Raw genomic sequence first — 15,434 nt, 5'->3', positions numbered from 1 at the left:
TTTCTGTATCCTACACGCCAAAGCAACATTCCATTTAGTTTAATATTATCTTTGGCGGCCACAAGCCACAGTACAGTGCTACCGATGATGCTGTTTACATTAGGGAGCCATGACTTTCAAGGCCCACTCCCCACCCCAAAACCTGTCACTCTGATAGTCTCCTGGACCTCAGTAAAAGGCATGCTCATCAGCCTCTAGCAAACGTCTAGGTGACATCCGTGCTCTTCCACCACTCACACCCTCACATCTAATCTGCTGGCAAACCCACTGACTTATCCCTTTGTTGTCAGCCCAGCCCAAGCCCCCATCATCCCCCCTTGGAGACAAGGGAGCAGCAGGCCCCCTCACTAGCCTCACCCTACAGCTTATCTGCCACCAAACAACCACAAAAGACTCTGAAATAGGGAAATCAGAATCTTTCACTCCCCTGTTTAAAATCATCCAGTGGCTTCCCACGGAGCTAATAAGCACCAGCTCCCAAGGGGCCTGCAAGACCCCAGCAGATTTGGGCCAGTTGTGAAGTCCCCACCCCCTCTGCCTTCATTTCACAGCACTCCACCCCCTCGTCTCTCTGCTCTAGTCTCAGGCTCCTAAAACGGCTTCTTGCTCAGGCCTCTGCACTTGCTGTTGCTCTTCTCCCAGATCCTCGTGTGGCTGTTTGTTTCAAGTCTCTGCTCAAAATGTCACACTATCTCTGAGAAGCCTCCCCGACCACCCAATCTAAAGCAACAGGGCGGTTCTTAGTCACCACCTTTGAATAAACCAAACTGAAACTCCACACTGGTAACCAGATTTGAGATTTATGGTTGGAAAATAGAGATTTACCAAAGTTCGATTTTAGTCTCTATACTTGGCCAAAATCTGGCTACGGCCTTAGTCTTTAGGACTGAAAGCTGAACAATCGCCCACTTCAGCAGCATTTCTGGCATCTGTGACTGTGTGTGTGTGACCAACAACTATATGTTAATGTTACCACCATACCTAATCCACATGATGTCAGTAATGCGGACAAGGCATGCATATACAGAATTACTATTAATAGATGAATAAAGGTAAAAACATTCTAGACATAACATCTAAGTTTTGTGTTTTATAAGTTGAAATTCTGTCAATACAATACTTATTTATACATTTATTATTACAAAAATAAAAGCTTCAGTTAACGATGTGATTTTTACGTTCAAAAACAATTAAGAACTTTCAAACAGTTAAATGTATTAATTAATATTATGAGTATTAAGAAGGTAGAGTTGCTAGATAGCTTTACAAATAACAGTAATTATTCTTTGAGCCAAATGTTTATAAAAATTTTAGTAACACATGGCTAAATAACAGAAATTAAACTATATTTTAATTCTAACTTTTATAGAATTGTTTTATAACATTTATTACAAATGGAATAATCTTTAAGAACTTCACTTAATTTGTAGTCCTGATTTGTAGTCTTTCAAGAAAAAGTTATATTTGGGAATACTCACATCTTGTGAGGGTGAATTAACAATAAAACGCCAACCTGTCACCTCAATTTCATGACATGAAAAAAAACCAAAATCACAGTCAACAATATCCATGATAAATCATCTTCAAGCCAAACATAAAGAATATATAGAGTATGAAGAAAAGAAAACAATGTTAAGAAAAAATGAAATACTCAAAACACATTTTGTACTCACTAATCAAATTTCAAAACAGACTTTACAAAGCTGTTTTAAGAAGACAATTTCTTGTAGTTGTGTGTATACGGAGGCTAAAAATTTAATCGAAAAGCTTTTCAGGGCTTCCCTGGTGGTGCAGTGGTTGAGAGTCCGCCTGCCGATGCAGGGGACACGGGTTCGTGCCCCGGTCCAGGAAGATCCCACATGCCGTGGAGCGGCTAGGCCTGTAAGCCATGGCCGCTGAGCCTGCGCGTCCGGAGCCTGAGCTCTGCAATGGGAGAGGCCACAACAGTGAGAGGCCCGCGTGCCGCAAGGAAAAAAAAAAAAAAAGCTTTTCAAAATGATTGGTATAGGTTGTCAACAATTTTTAGTAGCTGAAGATGAAGGATCCTTGAGGCTTGCCCAAGCTATGAATCCCAGGTACAGGTTCCTTCCAGAAAACAATTTACCAGAAACTCTCCCGAATTACATTCTGCTTTGTCTAAAAATGTTAGTGACGGGACTAAACGTGGCAGCTGAAGACAAATGTCCTTCCAGTATCACACACGTGTTAACCCAGGAAAAATCTAGCAGCTGACACAGCTGACCAATTTGTTAAAATTTCAAATTTTAACAATCTGACTACTAAAATGGAATACAAATGCAATATTGAAAAATGTTTAATAAAATCTGAGATTTGTGGGACTTCCCTGGTGGCGCAGTGGTTGAGAGTCCGCCTGCCAATGCGGGGGACACGGGTTCAATCCCTGGTCCGGGACAATCCCACATGCTGTGGAGCAACTAAGCCCGTGAGCCTAGAGCCCGTGCTCTGCAACAAGAGGAGCCACCGCAGTGAGAAGCCTGCACACTGCAATGAAGTAGCCCCCGCTCGCCGCAACTAGAGAAAGCCCGCGCACAGCAACGAAGACCCGACGCAGCCAAAAAATAAATAAATGAATAAAAATTTTTTTAAAAAATCTGAGATTTGTGATGTGTGATGTTCAGCTTGGGCCTCAATGATTTGATCATGACCATCTGACACTGGGTTCAAATTCAAATGCAGTAGATTTCCGACAAGGACAGGGTGAAGTACACATAAAATATTTGAAAGTAAAAAGTCAAACTTAGAAAGCTTCCCCTACTTGTGAGGGAACAATACTTCCACCTTCTTGTTAGACAGTCTACAATCTGTATTAAGTCCCTGTTTGTGAACAGACACCAATCTTTAAGGCAAAAATCTCCACCTTATTTCACAATTCCTAGGAGGTAAGGGGAGGCAGACAGCGATAGAACACAGCAAATAGCAACCAGTGAGGCATTAAATGAATCCCATTAGCCATCCGTGTATAAAGACAGCAGACCAAACACTTCCTATCTCCCCTACACCCTTCCTGTAGACACGAAAGCTGTTGCACTGCACACTCCTGCCAGTAAACTCAAAATTAGAGCTCAGGGATCAGTCAGGTCACTCAGACTACATTAGCATCCACAGAAATGCCAAAGCCTCAATATTTAGGAAGGATATATTCCAGGACTCTTGAGAATCCTCCCTCCAATTCCTAGAAACCAGACAGCATGCAACTCATCCCCAAAAAGCTAATTAAGACAATTAATCAATAAAGCCATGTTACCATGTAAATGCTAATTCGTTAGCTCAGGGGTCCTCGGCCCAGGACACACATTAGAATCACCTGGAGAGAGCACACAGTCCTGCGCAGGCTCAGGGGTGGGGTCCAGACAGGACACCTGGCTTGTTTTACAGGCCTGTGTGGATGGCTGAGGCACAGGCAGGGTTGAGAACCTCTGTGCCAGTTAAATGACTTGCTCAGACACACAGGCTTCAATTTTATCTAGGCGATAGAACCGAATTCTCCTGCTAGATTGAACTGATTTGAGTCGCAGGTACACCAGGTACTAACTATACAACCTTAAGAAAATTACATAACATTTCAGAGCCCAATTCCTCATCTGTAAAACGGAGATACACCAAAAGTGTGGCTGTGAAGAACAAAATAAATAACCATAGAATGCACTTAACACCATGCCTGGCACTGAATAAGCAGTTAATAAATTACCGGTAATTAGACTAATTACTTCACGGCACAGAAGGTCTAGGTCCTGGCAAGTAGCTAAAACCATCAACGTTAATCCTGAATGCAAAGAAACATCTTTGCTCCGGTACAACCACAGACAGGATAAATGATTCTCTTCCACCTTCCCCCAACCACTGGCCTCAGTTTGTACCTTACCTGTTCTGGGGACAATTGGTACTTCAGTTTCCAGTGCTGTCAACCTGGTGTCTTTCATGGTCACTGAAGAGAAGAAACACGCATCTATCAATATCAATCTCACAATGAAGTGAGATCCCAGACGCAATCAGGGGAAGTTCAGGATTCACTGGCTTCCACCCCTTTCCTACTGCACATCCCTGACAGGTGGCCATCTGGTTTCCGCTGGAATGAACACTTATAATCACTGGGTGCACGTGCCTCTCCCCATCTACATTTCTGAACAGTTGGTTGCTGGAAAATTCTTTATATTGTGCTGAACTTGTAAACTCTGCCTTTTGTTAACTGTCTTTATCAGAGCTATAAACGAATGGGCAGGAAATGCACGGGCAGGATGGGCTCCAGAATTAGAGCTCCGAGTTGAAATCCAAGCTCTGCCACTGAGTAGCTGTGTAACGTTGGGTGATTTATCTTACGTCTCTAATGTCCAACCTTAAATTACATCACCTGTGCAGTGAGAAGAACGGTGGCGTCTACCTTCTAAGGCTGCGTGGGGCCCGCAGGAGATGAACGCCCAGAGCCCTCGGCACGGTGCGTGGCACAGAGAAACCACCCGAGGAGCCCGGGGGGGAGAACGGCGCCAGGCACGAAGCACTTGGTGGGTCCGCGTCCCTTCAGACCCAGCACGCCCCCTCCCTCCCCACAGCCCTGCCCCGCTAGCTAGCCGCAGTCTCTCAGCCAAGCCACACACGTCCCCACTTCAGAACCAGGCACATGTTGTCCCTGTGCCCGAGAGACTCCACCTCTGCCCCTCCCAAGCCCAGTCTTCACCCCGAAAAAGCTCAGCTTAAACATGCGCTTCATCAGAGATGCCTTCACTTCCCTCCACTCAGGGCCAGACCAGGTCAGGCCCCATCACATCCTCTCAGCAGCCGGTATTTCTTGGTGTCACAGACCACACCCGACTAAGCAAGTGTAATTAGTTACTGAACATGTCCCCCTCGCCGGAACAGCAGTTCCAGCCAGGGAGAGACAGGGGCTTCTCCAGTACTGTGCCTCTTGCAGCTGCCACAGTGCCTGGGACTTGTTCACTGAATGATTAGGAGTTAAAATATTTCTTAAATAAATGTACAAAGTTGAATTCTGCCTTTGAAACCACACAACCTTAATCTAATCCTTCTACATGACAAGCATAAAATACTTGAGAAGAGCTATCATGTCTCCCTATTTTCTTTCCCTTTTTGCCCTGCTTTCTACCTAAATTACCTCATATTAAATATCCTTGTTAAATATGAGTATATGTAAATACATTCCAGTTTGCTTTTAAAATGTGGGCCCTTCAAACGACATTTAGGTACAGCCTGATCACTAGATTGTAAGCTCCATGGGGACGGGGACCCCCACTGGTGGGGGACCACCAGTGGATACCCAGGGCCTATTGCAGCATCTGGCACACAAGGGGCAAATATACCCTGTTCAGGTCAACAATGATTTCATCAGCTTCTTTGGTAGCCATTCCAGGGTTGAATACAGATATGAAAAGCTGAACCTCATACACTATATATGCCTAATTACACTGAACACGGAAGAGCTTCCTGGTCACATCCTGGTCAAAGTTGAACTAGTGTGTTGACCAGCTCTCTAACCATTAAAACCTCTTGCTCCCGATGATGGGGTAACTGTATTTCCTGGTAGAACACATTCTAGGCATTAACGCCATTACCTGTGGTCCTCAGTGGCATATACAGCAAGTGTGTGTGCAGAGCTGGAAGGCAGGCTGGCCTTCCAAAAAGGCCAACGGAACTATTCACACAGGGGGTGCTTGCCCAGCCACAGTCACGCAACCAAAAGAGCTAGAATTAAAACACTGGAGCCTCTCATCTTCAGAATCTTAGCTTCAGCTGTTACTCCACTGAGTCATGTAGACTTCCTCTTGCAATTAATCCCACTTGGATCTTTTACCTGAAAAGGAATATCTAAGGCAAGGGTAAAATTAGGATGTATACAAGATGAGATTTTATAGCCTGCCTAGCCAGGATCACTGTCCTAGATAAAGGAACTGGCATAGGAAATCAGAATGTTTTTTGTCCAATGTTCGACATTAAGACTTCTTATCTTCTTTACTGCTATGCTAAAAAATGGTAATGGTGATAAATGTTGGCCAGTCAGCGGATACCTGGCATTATTTATATTTTTAAGTGTTTACTTATTCATTTATATTTAAATCCTGCCCTACGGAGGTACTACTAGGTGAAATCATGCAACCTGTGAACTTCCTGATCAGAAGTGAGGAATGGAGAAGACCCTCCTCAAAAATGTGTACCCCTGAGGGGTATGGATGGAAACACCTGTCAGAGCATAACAGGGCCAATCCATGTTCTTGTCCTTGAAAGCCAAGTTAAAAAAGAAACATGTCCTCATATCTGGACTCTCCCTCTTAGAAGAGTTGTATTCTCACCAGAAAGCGACACTGCCATTGCACTTCTACAAGTCCTTTCAAATAGAAATAAAGGGTAGGTCTGAGGAAGATGACAGCTCTGTGCTTTACTGTTTTGAGATTAAGCACAAGGAACATAGGTCGACTTGTTTTCACATTTCACCTTCGTTTCATCCTGTAGGTGTTCACAGAGAGATGGTGTGTATGTGTGGGGTACACACAAACTGTAGCTGAACAGCCATGTAGAGATGTCATTAGCAGGACTTGTACACATTTTTTCACACATCTCTGCCCTAGGCAAGATGCATTACGAGCCATGAGAGACCTGAGAGCTGTAATATACCTTTATAAAATACTAGTGGCAGGTACCTAAATGCCTTCACGAAGTATTTTATCTGAAAATATCAGCTGAATATTCAGACTTTTGGAAAATCAGTGTTGTGTGTGGCCTTCTATCCCCTAGGACTCCTCAGAACCCCAAATCACATAAAATATGTAACTGCATATCACATCGCCTAGATAATTTTGTGCAACTTTTCTATGATGTAAAAACACAACTACAGGTATAAACAAAAGCAGATGTCTCTTCACTGTAACTTGTTTTCTGTACTGAGGTTTTTATCTAAAAAAGTTCAAAGACAATTCAGATACACGTTCAGGCATAGATGGACTATTTCATTATCAAGTACAGTATAGGTAGAACAGAAACATAATACAGATAATAATAATATGTCAATAACACACTATTGGGCTTCCCTGGTGGCGCAGTGGTTAAGAATCCACCTTCCAACGCATCCAACGCAGGGAACACGGGTCCGAGCCCTGGTCTGGGAAGATCCCACATGCCGTGGAGCAACTAAGCCCGTGCGCCACAACTGCTGAGCCAACGTGCCACAACTACTGAAGCCCACACGCCTAGAGCCCGTGCTCTGCAACGAGAGAAGCCACTGCAATGAGAAGCCCACGCACCACAACGAAGAGCAGCCCCCGCTCACAGCAACTAGAGAAAGCCCGCGCGCAGCAACGAAGACCCAATGCAGCCAAAAATAAATAAATAAATCAATTTATTAAAATTAATAATACACTACTACACAATTATGTTTGACTCTGGCTCAGTAATGCTCAGGTGATTTCTTCGAGTAATATTCTATCAAGTGAATAAAGTTGCCTTCAGCACAAATGCATCCAAAAAAGGTAAGATACAAGCTCCAATTCACTCTTCCTACCAACGCACAGAAGGAAAGAAAGGGGTAGGAAATACCACTCAGTGTGTGAAAGTAAAACAGTTGGTAGCAACACCTGCCAAAACATGTAGTCACGTGTGACTTACATGGGCTCAGCAGTTGTGGTCCCTCTCAAGGTTGTATAAACAGGGGCAGGAGAGCTCCAGGTTCTCCATTCAGAACTTCTGCCATGAGGGACCTGGAAGGACAATTTACCCTATTTCAGAGGTAAATCCTCTAGTAACTTGCCTGCAGGGACAGAGTCTGATTTTGGTAAGGTGTAACTCTTCTATAAATAATGTTTCTTATATTTTAACTTTCTATTAGCATGAACAAAATTATTTACCAAGAAAATAAACCAAATATCATGTATGTTTCAAAACCACAGCTTTCCGTCAAAGAAATCTGAGGAAAACTGTTAAGATTTCTTTAGGTTTCAAGTTCACAGGACTAAAACAGAAATATCCTAGGGAATAAAGGCACAGGGTTTGCTAGTCTAGGATGGACACATGTGGTTCTCAAATGCGGTCCTCACACCAGCAACATCAGCATCACCTGGGGATTTGTTAGAAATGCAAGTTCTTGGGCCTTGAGCCTCGGTGGTCAGAGACCTCTGAACCTGGGAGTGGGGTCTTCCCGGCGATTCTGATGCCCACAAAAGGTTGAGAACCACTAGTCTAGGAAGAAGGATGAAGGCAAGAAATATTAAAAATATATATTTAGTATACATTTTATATATACTTTTGAGGTTCAAAAGGAAAAAAAATAGTGCATAAACCTTGGGAAAAAAAGCCCAATGGAATTCTGCCAGGTGCTAAAGGTACACACAGACTGAATGCCAAGCTTGACAAGCATTTAGCAAGTTACACGCTTGAGCTCTCCACTTATAATTTTTTTTTTAATGTGGCACCTAAGGTTGATCTCCTAGTGAAGTGTAAAGAAACTTTCAATATAAAAGTTTAAGAAAATGAATTATAATACAAACAGTACATAGTCCATCTTTAAAAGATGTGGGCCTTTCCTATCTACTGTTTTGTTTGTTTTCTTTCTTTTTTAAAGCCCAAGTCCATTTTTTTTTTAAAGATGTTGGGGGTAGGAGTTTATTAATTAATTTATTTATTTTTGCTGTGTTGGGTCTTCGTTTCTGTGTGAGGGCTTTCTCTAGTTGTGGCAAGCGGGGGCCGCTCTTCATCGCGGTGCGCGGGCCCCTCTCACTATCGCGGCCTCCCTTGTTGCGGAGCACAGGCTCCAGACGCGCAGGCTCAGTAGTTGTGGCTCACGGGCCTAGCTGCTCCGCGGCATGTGGGATCCTCCCAGACCAGGGCTCAAACCCGTGTCCCGCGCATTAGCAGGCAGATTCTCAACCACTGCGCCACCAGGGAAGCCCCCCAAGTCCATTTTTAAGAGCAGTAATCTGTGTAGAATGATCAACTGGGCTTCAGGCTGGGTCTGTAAAGTTCCTGAAGCCATATCCAAAATTTCATATCTGTATGAATTTTGTTCTTGGTGCTGATGGGACAGAAAAGGATATTTGGTCCACAGCTTCCCACAAATTCTCAGAGGGTAACGGAGGCGCCCCCAAAACTTACGAACCACTGACCTTTGAGTGAGTTTATGAGATCAGCAGTTCAGACAATTTATCACAGTGAAAGATTAAATGTGTGTGTTCTGGAGTCAGCCAACGGGGCTCAAATCCCAGCTCAGCCACTGAATCAGTGACCTTAAGCCTCAGCGCGCTCGTGTCTCTCTCCCGTCCCTTAAGGCTGTGGGAAGAGCTAACAGGATCACACGTGTAAAACACATAGCACACTGTTTGGCACTGTGCCAATAACTATAAACTTTATTATAACAATATTACTACTAAACAAAATGGGTACATAAGCCTTAGAAGTCTACATTTAATAACTTATACTTGAAACATTGATACAATCATTCTGTAGCTTAAAATGGATACATTTCATGTTTGTTGCTGTACTCTTGTGCTCTGTGGAATTACTCAGAGCAGCACAGGTCTTAACAACTGCAGACATTACGGTCACCACGTCTGTTTTTTCCTACCAGGGTCCATCACCAACCGAAGGGTAAAGCTGTCCCTTGTTACTCAAATACTTCTTGGCTTCTACTGCCATTATCTTTACTTTAGAAAGTGACCTGTGAATTCTAGGCCAGTAACTACCATGTCTTGCTCTGCATCAAAGCTAGGTTTTTAGGGCACTTTACTCATTAGATGACAATCTGAATTCATTCAACCTTAAAAAATGTTCTATAAGCTTTTGCTACTTCCCTGTATAGAACAAAAGTTAGTATTGCACAAGAGAATGGACAAGAACAAATGAGCAAGGTCCTGGGATTATATATGTTTTATATATACATATTTTTAAAAATTCTCCCCCTCCCCAAAATAGACACTAGACATTAAATTACTGATGTCTAGGAACTCCATGCTTAACAAGTAAATCAGAAAAAGAATAATCTAAAATTGCAGATGGTAATTTTAGACCAATTTAATTGGTCTAAAACCTTTTTCAGACCAATGGAAAAAAATCAGTATTTCATGCAAACTAAACACTGAGGGGGGAAAATTCAATTTTTGAGTCTATGCTAATTATAAATATATATGTATTTTTAAAGCAAAAAGCTCAAGATTTAAATGCTATCGAGTATACCTTTCACGCTTGCAGCTACTTAAATGACAAACAAAACTAATACAAATAAAGCTAATCTCTCAAAGAGAGGTTTATAATATGAGGAACTTCTAAGGAACACCTTCTTGAAAATGTGATATAAAGGAAAAAAGGATAAAAACAGGTCGTGCTAAAAGTCATCCGTTTGCTCAGTTACTATAAAGCCATTAACACTGATTCAATCAATGTAGAATCTTTAACTGAAGCCCCAGAAGGACTTGAAATCTCAGAAATTTAGACTTTGAAATACTCATTTACAATCCAACTCTCTTATTTCACAAATGAATAAACTGAAGCTCAGAGAACTTAGTGGCTTGTTAGAAGTCGAAAGCTATTTGACTTTTAGAAAAGCTTGAAATGGTTGATGTATTGCTGTATTTGGCTCATCTGCAGCCAAGAATATCCAGTTAATTCCAGAAAAAGTTAACTTTAGTCTACCATGGCCCTAGAACCCGGAAAAGAACCATACCTGTACCTTAACAAACTCTGAAAGAAGACAGATCTGTAAGATCAAGTCAGCTGTAATTCAGAGCCCCAAACTTACCCACCACTATATACACCAGAGGTTAGAAGCTATTTTAAGAAATAAATGCCTCTGCAATAAATTATAAATTAAAAGAAAAATAGCCCAAGTGGCTACTTTAGCCACTGGTCCGCAACCCCTGGTGCACATCAGAATCACCCATGACTTCTTCCAAAATACACATCCAGGGTGTCCTTAAAGGCCGAATATGCAAATCTACCTACGATGGGGCCAGATACCTGTGCATGAAGGTTCTGATGGACGCTACTGTTAGAGATCTCTCAATACCGCTAATTTCATTACTCTATAAACATGCCATAGACGGGCATGTATTTGATTTGTCCTAGTAAGACTGTTCAGTTTCACCTCATAAATTAAAACAGGTATGCACAGAAGGCATCTTATTACACCCGGACAGCAGCAGCATGGGACGTCTTTGCTCTTAAGAAACCAGTGAGGAAGAGTATAACTGAGTCACAGGATTTGAGACACTCCAATTTAATGAAAACAAGTAAGAATGCGCGTAGCTGCCTGGGAATCTGTCTAGCCAGGCAATTAGGAACATCCCAAAGTCTTTATAACACCAGGAAATGGGTGAAGCGAAGAAAGCTTACGTCGTTTGCCCTTCCATGCACGTGACGTAAGAGCGCCCGGGTAAGATATGAAGTTTGGTAAGAGGATAGTTTCCACTGACACACTCTATAAATACCCCTTAAGTTTACACCAGGTGGTTAGAGGGAGAACCTGTAACTCCCCAGAGCAATAGCAAAGAATCTGTCAGTGTTTCTGAGGCACCTCACTGGCCTGATGCGTGACTGTTAAAGGTGCATTTCCCCACACGACCCTACATCAGTTTTCACACATGCATGTTCCAGGTTTACTCAGGAATGGTCAACTTAAGAATCACAGGTGGTTGCTCTGTAAATCAAGGGCTCCCACAAGGTTTGGTTTTATGACGCTTCTCAAAATTTACAGCTCCACTTTGCCAGCATGTGTGAATTCAGACGACTCCAAGTTGATCCCCAAATTATAAACCTATGAATCTCAGAAGAGTATTATTCTATTTTAGTACTTTTACAGTTTACGCTATGTAAAGTGAAAGGCTATTTCCATGCTTTCTATTAAAAAATCCAGCAAGGATTTTAGCACAACTTCTTTCTGCAGTAAACGCGTGAGTTTTATGAAAACATCAAATACTTTCCGGCGTAATTTAGACTAACATGTTTACAGGCACAACACTGCCACCCCCAACAAAAGCTAAGGTATATAAGCAAGGGTGCCCCTCCTCAAAATCAAAGACACACACACACACACACACACACACACAGAGGCACTTATGCACAGACCTCGGCCAACTGATTAATTCTAATCACCCACTTAGAAAGAATGACGGGCCAGCTTCAATCAAATAAGAGATAAATGAGAGAGTCATGGGTGTACAAATAGAGACAGGAGCACAGTCTGGGAGGCAGTCAGACCCCAGTTCCAATCCTGGCTCACATAATCCTAGAGGGGTGACCTTGGGCAAGGGACCCTCATCTCTCGGGGCCTCAGTTTCTTCATCTGAGAAATGGAGGCGTGGAGTGGCTGCCTCTCCCTTTTGTCTCGAGGGCTACAGGAGAGGATGACTGCAAAGCACTTGCACAGCGAGTGCCCCATAAACAAGCTGCTGTTGTCAAGAGGACCGCGCCCCCTCCAAAGCCTCCCCCCACACCCCCAAAATCCAAAGCACACGAAGCAAAACTCTTGAACAGGAAACACAAAGAAACAGCGTTCATTCTCAAAGGGCTCTCTGACTGCGGGCTCTTCACCCTCCAGTTCCTCAAATGAATGAATGAGCGTCTAGGAGTGGCTCTGCAAATAGCTGTCTCTTAAGAATCACCTCTGCTGACTCGAAAGCAACTGTCTTTCACCGTCGATTAAATACCCACGAGCACACCCGGAGCGACGCGCTCGGTCATGCAAATTTCAGCGGAGACACCGAGTCCAGGCGGGTCCTTGATGCCCACAGGCAGCCTCCATTCATCCCCCCGCCCTCGCAACCCCTGACCCCTCTCAACAAGCCCGGGGACCAGCCCCACCGCCCGGCCCCGCCCTCCAGCCGAGGGTCTCTCCCCCGCTCTCCGCACCCCGCGGGAACCTGTCACCCCACCCAGCGAGGGGCTGGCGACCGGGCCCACCTCACCCCTGCCCTCGGCTCCGCGGCCTGGGGGTGCAGCCGTCCCCTCCGTCGCCGAAGAGGGGCGACGTGCCGGCGGGGGCCGCCTCTCCTCCCCAGAGACCCGCCAGCCCGGCCAAGCCCCGCCGGAGATAGCGCGTAATAAGAGGGAGGGGAAAACTCTCCGAACCCCCCTTACCGGAGTCCCTTCTCCGGCAAGAGAGCCCCTTGCCCCAGCCCCACAGGGCCGCCCAGACGGAGGCCATGGTGCCAGGACTGCCCTGAGAAGCCCCCATGAAAGGGAGGGGGCGACACCCTCATACTCACACACCGTCTCCTCCCCCTCAGCTGTTTACCTCACAGCTCCTCCAGCCTACAGGGCGCCGCCATCTTGGACGTACGGCACCTCCCCCCCGTCGTGAAATGTCCGCGGCCTCTGCAGCCTCCGCCACGAAAAAGAGTCCCAGCGGGGTCTCACCCCCAACCCCGTCGAACCCGACGCCAGATGACTCGCGGTCGGCAGCACCTTTGGAAGGAAGGGGCAGTTCTGCTCATTACTGATGATGCTAACCGGTCTAGAAAGAACCAAGGAGAGTTTGTAAGGTAGGGGGGCGGGGACGGGCGGAAGGATTCCGAAAGGGAGCCGCTGAGAGATCTTGTGACTGCGAAGGAGGCAAAAAGAAGGGCCGGCGCGGCGGGAGGAGCCACGCGAGAGAGCGAGGGGCGGGGCGGCGGGCCGGGCCGGGTCGGGCAAGAGGCGTAAACAAGTTGGCTCGGCTGGGTGTGGTTGGAGTGCCTCATGCATTCCGGAGGTTCCTTCTCCGCTCGCAGACCCGGTTGCCCCTTCCAGCGTCTCCGTGTGCCCGGCCGTACAGCTGTTTTCATGTTTCCCGAAGAGCCCGTAGGGCCCCTGTCGGCGAAGGGTCTGCTGTGGAGCCTTGGAGGAGTGGCAGCTCATCTGGGGAAAGAGAAAAGCTGCACCAGGGCAGCCTTCTTTCCCTTCGCGGGGTATTTACAGAAGCCCACCTCTGGGCATGCGGAGACCCACAGTGGCTTCTACCCTCAGATTGCTGGCGTTTCAGACCTGGTCGCGACGTCTATGCAAAACCACCCTTATCAGAGCAGGCAGCTTTAAAAGCAGAACCCCTCAGTTCAGTTCCTGCCTCGCTGCTTCCTAGCAGTGTAAACCTGGGCAAGTCGTGAAGTCCCTTGAGCCTCAGTTTCTTCCTCTGTGAAATGGGCATAATAACAAGAGTGAAGTGAGGACTCAGGGAGAAGAAGTATGGAGAGTGTGTAGCACAGCGACCCGCGCCGAGTGAATGCTTGAAGGATGATGGTCCGTATCAGAGGCGGGGTGTCTAGTAGCCGCTGTGACTGATAAAAAGCAGCCTGAGAGAGGCCGCAGTTCAGCTGCGGTGTCTGAAAGGCTTTCCGAAAGAGTGAGCATCCCGCTGGGTTTTAAGGGAACGGTAGGTTTCATGAAATAGGAGTGGGAGAGGCGGTTGGGAAGAAAAGAACTAAAAGAAGCAGGCGCCTGCAGGCAATCAGCGCTGGGGGAGTTATGGAAAATAACACGTTTTGTCATGGGAACGAGTTGGGTCACAAGGCAAGGCAGCCTATGGCTTAAGGGGCCTGCTGTGTGAGCGGCTAGCACGGTGGGTGCTGTCAGAATTCCAGGAGGCCCAGTGGGGTCGGCTCCGGTTAGCCCGTGGGTTACCGTTGTGAGAATTTCTAAAAGGCACTCCTTCTGGGCCCATAGCGCACGTGAGCAGAGCCCGGGCTGCCTTTTGGCCTCTACCCACCTACCCGCACCCACACTCCTCCTGGGGACCCTTGAGCCGTGCACATCCTTTATCAGCGTACTGGCTTACGGGGGAGGTGGGCATTGCCCTGGAAATGCCACCAGCCTAGCACGTCATGGAGGCAGCTGGGGGAAGAAGCCAAGAGGTCATGATTCAATTGGACGAGAGTGTGAAGGCAGGTTTCTGCCATCGTGCTGACTGGGTGAGCCTTAGTTTCCTCATCTGCAACATAGGGGTGATAATAACGCCTACCTAATGGGGGTTTGGGGTGGATTCAATGAGACGTTACGATGTAACCAGCATGGAACCTATTTCAATAAATGTTAGTTTTGTCAATTGCACTCCCACTCAGCATCCAGTCACTGCCCGGTGTCAGTCCCCCCAGCGCTGACTTCTGTGTAGTTACCCAACAGAATCGGCTTGGGGCCCAGAGATGGAAAGTTTGGGGGAGAAGGGGCGGGGCGGTCTGGATTCGGGAACAGATTCCTGCCTTTGCATTAGCACCATGGCAGGAACTCAGGCACATTCTGAGACCACCAGTGATGGGGAGAGTTAGGTTAAGGGATGGAGTCGGGGGGTGGGCACTGCTCCAGAGCTCCAGCCCAGGAACCCCCCCCTTCCCTACCCACAATCTTCCTGGGCTCCGTGATCTCATCCTGCTGGAATGCTCTCCTCCATGGAAGGGAGCAGTGATACAGGAGGCTCATCAGCTCCTGGACCTCAAGGGGGCCATAACCACACTGTT

At 46.0% G+C, this 15,434-nt stretch overlaps 1 protein-coding gene across 6 annotated transcripts in view; it reads right to left on the bottom strand.

The window, feature by feature from the left end:
• Positions 1-13,302, bottom strand: part of TSC1 (TSC complex subunit 1) — a 45,242-nt gene extending 31,940 nt beyond the window's left edge. Inside the window, exons 1-3 of one of the 6 annotated variants that reach the window (XM_067040401.1) lie at positions 13,244-13,295; positions 3,884-3,946; positions 1,479-1,923 (exon numbers count right to left, since the gene is read on the bottom strand). The gene's annotated coding sequence lies outside the window, so the exon portion shown is untranslated. Of the gene's footprint in view, positions 1-1,478; positions 1,924-3,883; positions 3,947-13,086 lie in introns of all 6 variants that reach the window. The other 5 variants (XM_067040400.1, XM_067040402.1, XM_059071430.2 and 2 more) reach the window with 5 other exon arrangements.
• Between the last annotated feature and the right edge of the window lie 2,132 nt (positions 13,303-15,434).

Source organism: Kogia breviceps, chromosome 8 (assembly GCF_026419965.1).
Source record: "Kogia breviceps isolate mKogBre1 chromosome 8, mKogBre1 haplotype 1, whole genome shotgun sequence".
Taxonomy (NCBI): domain Eukaryota; kingdom Metazoa; phylum Chordata; class Mammalia; order Artiodactyla; family Physeteridae; genus Kogia; species Kogia breviceps.
The sequence above is the reverse complement of the archived record's forward strand: the minus strand, read 5'-3'. Positions and strand labels throughout refer to the sequence as shown.